This window comes from Manis pentadactyla, chromosome 3 (genome assembly GCF_030020395.1).
Source record: "Manis pentadactyla isolate mManPen7 chromosome 3, mManPen7.hap1, whole genome shotgun sequence".
NCBI classification, from domain to species: Eukaryota; Metazoa; Chordata; class Mammalia; order Pholidota; family Manidae; genus Manis; species Manis pentadactyla.
The window spans coordinates 67,123,806-67,132,881 of NC_080021.1; the positions used below are offsets into that span (position 1 = coordinate 67,123,806).

Genomic DNA, 9,076 nt, shown 5'->3' on the forward strand with positions numbered 1-9,076 from the left:
TTTGAGAGTAAATTTAAAGTTTTTCTCTTTTATTATTTAAAGGAGCACTAGGAAACTCTTCTGAAGAGATATAATTTAAGTTTTATTATAACACAATTATGAAAATTGTAATCTATCTCAGTTTTTTGGGAAAAAAAAATGTTTTCTTTGAGAGTAAGAAAATGCTAGCCGGTGGTGGGATGATAAAGTTAGGAGATAAGAATTTGCTACTTGAGTGTTCAGAGGAAAGGTGGGAGGCAAGACTCTAATTTCTATGATATTTTTCTCCATGATTACATTTTAAAATTTCTTTTTAATAGGTCCAAATTGCCACTCTGCAGTTGACACACAGCAAGCTTCTTCAAGAATACAATAATTCATTGAAAACAATTGAAGAACTAAAAAGGAAAGCGGTATGCAGGAAAAAATTACTTTCATAGCCTAGTAATGAATGGAGACTATTGTACATTTTATATGTGCTAATCCTTAGTTAAGTGTGGTTTCTAACATTTTATACATAAAGTAGTTGTATTAATCCTTAACTGAGTCTGGTTTCAAAGGTGGTTTTTCAGTTCATAATTGATTTCCTTTGTCTAAGTGGTTATAACTTCTTGTGTTCCATGCATGTATGAGTGCTTTGTGTACAAAGATGTCCTATTGTCATACATTGTGGAGGAAACTTTTAGTATTTCTAATGGGGGTGGGTTTGCAGGAGAGGCGGGAGCTGGGACCCCTGCGGGAATAGGGCAGGGAGCCCTTTGCTGCATGGAGCTATGATGAGGCTAGCTTGCCTGCTGTCAGTGAACTTGAGACCCTGGTACTAAGGGGCTGCAACTTTAATTAGTAACAATGTCCAGCATGGTGTGATCATTTAAGCACCATGGACAGATGTATGAGGTGATAGATGTGTTAATTAACCCGATGGGGAGATCCTTTCTCAATGTACTTGTGTTAAATCACCTGGTGGTACACTTCCCAGAACTTACTGTTTTGTTAATTTTACCTCAGAAAAGCTGGAATAAGTAAGTAAAGACCATGGGGGCATTGAATTAGAAGGGGTCTTTGAGTTACATCCCTGTAAATGTACTTTTTTTATTTCTCATTTATTTTTTAATACAATATTGTTCTTCTCTAGCACCTAGTGAATTTTTAATTTAAATGTGTTTCTTCTTGTCCACTGACATCACAAAATCAGAATAACAGGAATGGAAAAATAATATCAGCAAGTTAAACCTCACTGAGATCGGCATTTGTTATGATTTCTCTTATTTTTGTATTTTCCATTTCAGGTATTGTGTTAAATTAGGGAATTATTTACAAGCTGTAGGTTAAATGGCCACAACTTTCTAAGTTACCATTGCTAATTAACAGAGCAGTTTAGAGGCAATCATTATAAAAAAGAAAACCCTTCATCCAATATTTAACTAATAGTTAAAATTATTTCAAAACCAATTCTAGAATAAATTTGTCATTTTCAGTCAGAAAAAGTGGATAAGGTGGTGTTGCAGGAGCTACATGAAAAAGTGGACCTGGCAGAGAAGGCACTGGCTTCCAAGCAGCTTCAGATGGATGAGATGAAGCAGACCATCGCAAGCAGGAGGACCTGGAAGCCATGACTGTTCTCAGGGCTCAGGTGAGCAACATTCTGAAACCGGAGCTGGGCGAGGCCAACCCTGATCATATGCTCAAATGGCAAAGTGATGGTGGTTAAAACATATTTTTAAATTTTATATTATCTCCATCAATATATTTTTTAACTCTTTTATTGAAGTATAACACAGGTGAAAGTGCACCAAACTTTTGAGTGTATAGTTCAGTGAATTTATCCAATAGTTGGGTTATTTCCAGTTTGGTGTACTGTGAGTAATGTTGCTCTGACCTTCTTGTGAACATATATATCTTTGTTTACCTGTGCATTCCTTCTTTTGAGCACATACCTAGGAGTGGAATTGCTGGTTCATGAAGTATGCATGTGACTCAGTTTTAATAGATAACGCCAAACAGTTTTCCAAAGAGGTTGTACCAGTTTTCACTCCTGTCCACAGCTGGAGAGTTCCCTTTGCTGTACATCCTTACCCATATTTGCATTAGCAGTACTTTTATTTGTAGCCATTCTGGTGGAATATAATGGTGTCTCATTTAATTTGTATTTCCCTGATGACTAATGAGGTTGAGTTCTTTTCAAGATGTTTACTAGCCTTCTGGGTATACCCTTTTGTGAAGTGCCTAATTATATCTCCACCCATTTTTCTTGTGATTTGCTGGCTTTTTCTTGATTTTAAAGGAGTTCTTTGTATGCTCCAGATACAAGTCCTTGCACTTATATTTGTTGCAGATTTCTTTACTCTGTGATTTGTCTTTTCACTTCATAAGGGGGCTTCTGATGAACAAAAGTTCTTAATTTTAATGTAGTCCAATAATTCAGTCTTTTCATTTATAATTAGTACTTTTTTGTGTCCTGCATAAAAAACTTACACTATCTCAAGGCTGTGAAACTATTCTTCTCTATTGTCTTCCAAAAATTTTATTGTTTTGTCTTTTACATTAAGATCTAGAAACCATCAGGAATTATTTTTCTATATGGAGTGAGGTAAGGGTAGAAATTCATATTTTTTTCCCGTATGAATATCCTGGTAACTTGACACTATTTATTTAAAAGGTTATCTTTTCTTAACTACTCTGCTGCACTCTTTGTTGTATATTGTGTCCCTTACTCATGGGTCTATTTCTGTTTTCTGTTCTGTCCCACTGGACAATTTATGTATCCTTAGGTACCATACTGTCTTGACTTATTATAAAGCATCAAAAGTTTTAATATCTTATAGAATAGTCTTTCTACCTCATTGATATTCTTCAAGAGGACTTGAAGTTTTCCTTCCCATTTTCATTTCATATAAATTTTAGAATCTGCTTGCTATTTTATGCACATACACAAAAACCTACTAAGGTATTGATTGGAATTACAGTAAATATATCTAATTATATCTATATTATATCATTAAATATATCTAATTATATCATTATAACAATTTAGAGCTAATTAACATTTTTACAACATTGACTTTTCCAATCCATGGACATAGTGTATCTTCTTTAATTTTTCTCGGTAGAGTTTTTAATTTTCTTAGTAAAGATTTTGCTCATCTTCTATAAGATTATTCCTAGATATTTTCTATTTTTGTGTTATTACAAATAGTATCTTTTTTAAAACTTAATGTTCTAATGGGTTTCATAGAAATATAATTGATTTTTAAATATTGACTTTGTATTTGTAAACCTATTCAACTCACATTTCAATTAAAATATTACTGATTAATCTTTTGGACTGTACATTAATAATCCTATTAAGACCTGTTAAACTTGGAAGTGTAAGACAAGCATAGCAAATCTACATTCCTAGGATTTTTGATAAGGTGATATAAGGTAATCAGTATAGACAACCAACATAAGACCTCACACATATTTGGAATTCAATAAATAGCATGTTTATTTATTTTTTTAATTTAGTTTAAGGCCAGCCTTCATAATTTCTTTAGTGTTACAAAATTAAAAAGTAAAAACTACCCTGTAGTGAATTGAACATTATTCTTATGCCAATTTTCAAAATTAGATTTTTCTTTTCATAAATGTACCTGATAGAGTAAATGTACCTGTTTACAATAAGCTAACTCTGAATATTATTTTAAAAAAGGAAATCAGAGAATTTTACTGAATTATAGGTACATACAGTATTTACACCACCTATATCAGGGTAATTACTGGGTTCTCACTGTTTAAAGCATGTACACATATACAATTTGTGTCTTACTCTTTGAAAGTAGTTGGAAAGTCATGGTCATTACACTGGCTCTAGCAGGAATCTGCACCTGTTAGTTACTAAGTATAACACAGGATGCAGCACCACCTTTCTGCCTTATCAGCAGGTGAGCTGTAGAGGCCACATTCATCTAGGTAGTAACTTGTGTCTGCTTTTGCCCCTAACAGGTGAAGGTTTACTGTTCAGACTTTTGTCCTGAAAGAGCAGCAAGAGGGAAAATTCATGAAGAAAAGGAGCAGCTGGCCTTGCAGCTGACAATTTTGTTGAAAGAGAAAAATGCTTTTGAAAAAGGAGGCAGGTAAGGTAGGGTGGGGGCGCTTGGAGCATGTCAGCAGGGCTATAGGGCACGTGACCTTTCAAAGGTGTTTCCTCATCTGAACTTAAGGCCTGCCTTCACCATTTTGTCAGCACAAGAATCGCACTGAGCATACTTCACTTGATGTTGTCTGAAACACTTAGTTTGACTCAACACGACCTGGCAGCATCTCACCAGAACCTGATCAAGTGCTGTGCTTTTCGATATGCTTTAAAAACATGACATTACATGCTCCAAAGTCCTTTCCTGCCATTGTCTTGGATGAAATGTTCCTAAGACTTTAAATAATTCTGTAATATGTTTGAAAAGAAAAGACTGCTGAAAATGCTTTTGTCTTTTAAATTTCATTGAAATATAAGTAGAAGTAGAAAATGCAGAGAATAAGATAACACAAACCAAATTTCCTCCATTGACACTCATTAATATTTATTTTATTTCCTCCAAGTATCTTTTTTTTAAAATTAATTAATTAATTTATTTTGTTTTCATTAATCTACAATTACATAAAGAATATTATGTTTACTAGGGACCCCCCTTCACCAAATCCCTGCACAAACCCCATTACAGTACTGTCCATCAGCGTAGTAAGATGCTGTAGAATCACTACTTGTCTTCTCTGTGTTGCACAGCCCTCCCTATGCCCCCCCACATTATACATGCTAATCGTAATGTCCCCTTTCTTTTTCCCCACCCTTATCCCTCCCTTCCCTCCCTTTCTCCCCAGTCCCTTTTCCTTTGGTAACTGTTAGTCCATTCTTAGGTTCTATGATTCTGCTGCTGTTTTGTTCCTTCAATCTTTCTTTGTTCCTGTAGTCTTTGGGTTTGAGGTGAGTCTCTTGTAAGCAGCATAGAGATGGGTCTTGCTTTTTTATCCATTCTATTATTCGGTGTCTTTTGATTGGTACATTCAGTCCATTTACATTTAGGGTGATTATTGAAAGATATGTACTTATTGCCATTGCAGGCTTTAGATTCGTGGTTGCCAAAGGTTCAAGGTTAGCTTCTTTACTATCTTACTGTCTAACTTAACTCACTTATTGAGCTATGTTAAACACTGTCTGGTCATTCTTTATTTTTCTCCCTTCTTATTCCTCCTCCTCCATTCTTTATATGTTGGTTGTTTTATTCTGTGCTCTTTTGTGCTTCCTTTAACTGCTTTTGTGGGTAGTTGATTTTATTTTTTGCCTTTAGTTAGTATTTGGTTGGTCTGCTTTCTTTGCTGTTATTTTATTTTCTCTGGTGACCTCTATTTAATTTTAGAAGTGCTCCCATCTAGAGCAGTCCCTCTAAAATACCCTGTAGAGGTGGTTTGTAGGAGGCAAATTCCCTCAACTTTTGCTTCTCTGGGAATTGTTTAATCCCTCCTTCATATTTAAATGATAGTCATGCTGGATACAGTGTCCTTGGTTCAAGGCCCTTCTCTTTCATTGCATTAAATATATCATGCCATTCTCTTCTGGCCTGTAAGGTTTCTGTTGAGAAGTCTGATGATAGTCTGATGGGTTTTCCTTTATAGGTGACCTTTTTCCTCTCTCTAGCTGCCTTTAGAACTCTGCCCTTGTCCTTGATCTTTGCCATTTTAATTATTATGTGTCTTGGTGTTGTATTCCTTGGGTCCTTTCTGTTGGGAGTTCCGTACACTTCCATGGTCTGATTGATTATTTCCTCCCCCAGTTTGGGGAAGTTTTCAGCAATTATTTCTTCAAATACTCTTTCTATTCCTTTTTCTCTCTCTTCTTCTTCTGGTACCCCTATAATGTGGATATTGTTCCTTTTGGATTGGTCACACAGTTCTCTTAATATTATTTCATTCCTGGAGATCCTTTTATCTCTCTCTCTGCATCAGCTTCTGTGCGCTCCTGTTGTCTGGTTTCTATTCCATCAATGGCCTCTTGCATCTTATCCATTCTGTTTATAAATCCTTCCAGAGATTGTTTCATTTCTGTAATCTCCCTCCGGACTTCATCCCTTAGCTCTTGCATATTTCTCTGCAGCTCCATCAGCATGGTTATGAGCTTTATTTTTAATTCTTTTTCAGGAAGACTGGTTAGGTCTATCTCCTTCTCAGGGTTTGCCTCTGTGATCTTGGTCTGTATCGATTTCTTCTGCCTTTTCATGGCAATAGCTTTATTTGTGGGGAGGTGGTGCGTGTGTGTGTTGGGTAAGAGAAAGTCCCTTCTTGCCAGTTTATGGCCTTCCTCTCCTGGGAGAACAGCGGCCTCTAGCGGCTTGTGCTGGGCAGCTGCGTGCAGATGGGGCTTCTGATCTTGCCCGGCCACTATGGAGTTTATTTAGCTCTGCAGTTGCTGTGGGCGTGGCCTGCCTCAGGCTGCTGCTCCAATATGGCAGAGCTGTGTTGGAGGGGGAACAGACGGGAGGCTGTTTATCGTGGTGAGGGGCCTCCGAGCTGAGCTGCGGGGGTTTGGGCACCCAGAGTTCTCCCGGATTTGCAGATGCTGGGCTAAGTGTGTTCCAGAGCGCTTCCGTCCAGCTTTGGGGTCCCTGTCCCTTTAAGACTTTCAAAAAGCACTCGCTTTCTTTGTCTTGGGTGTGCGCTGGCTGCGGGGACCCACTCACAGGTCTTACTGTCCTGTTTCCCTAGTTTCCAGCACCCCACGCATGCACTGTGTGTCTGTGCTCCAGTGTGGATGGCTAGGGCTGGGTGATTAGCAGTCCTGAGCTCCCTCTCCCTCCCCGTTCTGACTCCTCTCCTCCTGCTGGGAGCTGGGGTGAGGGGCGCTCGGGTCCTGCCGGGCCGCGGCTTGTTTCTTACCCCCTTCACGAGGCGTTGGGTTCTCATGGGTGTGGATGTAGTCTGGCTGTTGTCCTGTGTCTTCTGGTCTCTCTTTTAGGATTAGTTGTATTTGTTGTTTTTTCAAAAATATATATGGTTTTGGGAGGAGATTTTTGCTGTGCTACTCACGCTGCCATCTTGGTTCTCTCTCCAAGTATCTTTTTATTAAAAGAGAAAAATGAGTTATAGATGACATTGAAGCACCTTCAGTCCCCATCCGTCATTATATTCCTCTTTGCCCTCCCTCAAACTGCCTGGAATTTGTCAGGAAGCATCCCCACCTGTTTATATACATGTTTACATATATACTCACCTATACAGTATCTTAAAACAAGATAATATTAATTTCTCTGTGCTTAAGCTACAAAATGATCATTGTATTTTTTGTTTCTACAACTTGATTTCATAACATTGTGAACTTGGACTCTGTTTTTTCATGCATTCTGTATCATTGCTCTGTAGTGTCTTATTTTAAAAATATGACATTTTTTCCAAAACCATTGCCCTATCAATTTAAAGTTTGGTTATTTCCTAACCGATTTTTCAAAAATCTTAATTGTTGTTTACTTTTACTACATTGTACTGCCAGTAATATTTAAAGCTCAAATTAGTCTTAAGTTCTGGCTTTTTGAACCTTAGCATTGTATTTCAGCTCTTTTACTTTTCTCATACTTCTGTCAAATGTCTGCTTGGTGTTGTCATACCTCAGGGTTTTAGAACATCACATAGAGTGTTGCCTTTAATCCCAGTAGGCAGTCCTTGATGGAAATACAGAGCCGCCATGGGGCGAGAACAAGTGACCCTCACCAGCAGGCTTACCTTGTTGAAAGAAGTGAGTCACATGTGATTCTAGGTTTTCAGGGTCCCAGAAAATAACCCTCTTATGAAGAAAACACTTCAGGGAAAATAATAATGGATTCCAAATCAAGCTACCAGGAAATCAGCACCTGTGAGTCTCATTTCCATAGTACCCCGGTCTCCCTCTGTCATCTGCTGGATCCACACCGGGCTCCTCATCTGGTAATTAAGGCCTGACATAGCCACCATTCTAAGCCACCTATCACTCAACTCCCACAGTCATGCCCTGTTCTTTGAACTTGTCCTAAGTGTAATACCTGCATACACATGTTTATGTGGGGTCCTCCATGCAGATGCACCCCCTTCACTCATATCCTATCTCCATGTGCTCTCTTCCCAGTGAACTCCTACCCCATCTTTAAAACCCATTTCAAATACCTTCTCCATGCATCCAACGTAATGTGACGTCTCCCTCTTAAATTTCCAAAGTATTTTATTCCTATCTTATTACTTTTCTCTATTTTATATTATAGTTATTTATAAGTTTTAAATATACATTTACATACTCTATTAAATTAGCTTATTGGATCTTTTCTCTTCATCCACTAGCTGGTGTTATCCACATAATAATGTTACTGTTTATTGAGAGTTTACTATTTGTGGGCACCATGCTGATCTCTTCATACACATTATTTCATGTGGTCATCCAAAAATTCCATGAGGTATATATTATCACCATCTTCTAGAAGACAAGGTTAAATAATCCAGGGTCACAGACCAATTAGGGACAGAAGTGAGCATGAAACTCAAGGTCATCTGAGTAGATTTTCAGTTAATTATGTACTTTATCCAGATTTTAGCTCCCTGAGTGAATCTGGTCATGACACCTTTTAGAAGTATGGTGCTGTGCTTATTACATGATTTTAATGTACTAGTAATAATGTCTATAATTTATAATAAGTCCCTGGCTCAGAATAGTATATCACTGAAAGGGAAAGACATACCCTTGAGTCTGAAAACCAAAAAGGTTTGCATTGTTCCAGAAAGGTCAGATCAAGGAGATGCCCAGGAGCCAGATGTCATTTCCAGTGCCAATCACTGTTGGCACATGGGGGACCTACCGAGATTCATGGCTTACTCCAAGCATTCTTTAATTTAGACTTGAACCTCAGTCCAACTCCAAACTGGAGGGAAGACAGGACTCATTCTTCAGTTCTTTCTGCTCACATCTTTTGCCTGGAGAGCTCTCATTCATTTCTCAGACTCCTCTCAGGCGGGCTTGGTCTCATCCAGGGGCTTTCTGCATGGGCCATCTGGCCAGGTGCCTTTCTTTGTCCCCCCACTGACCCGCCTTGTGCAGGGCACAGCCATG

General features: G+C 38.1%; 1 long non-coding RNA gene across 1 annotated transcript; it reads left to right on the top strand.

Annotated features, from left to right (window-relative positions):
- Nucleotides 1–294: 294 nt before the first annotated feature.
- On the top strand, nucleotides 295–7,737 carry LOC118912828 (uncharacterized). Its single transcript, XR_005024940.2, has 4 exons — nucleotides 295–392; nucleotides 1,458–1,612; nucleotides 3,964–4,094; nucleotides 7,656–7,737. It is a non-coding gene; the product is annotated as an uncharacterized LOC118912828 (long non-coding RNA).
- Nucleotides 7,738–9,076: the final 1,339 nt, after the last annotated feature.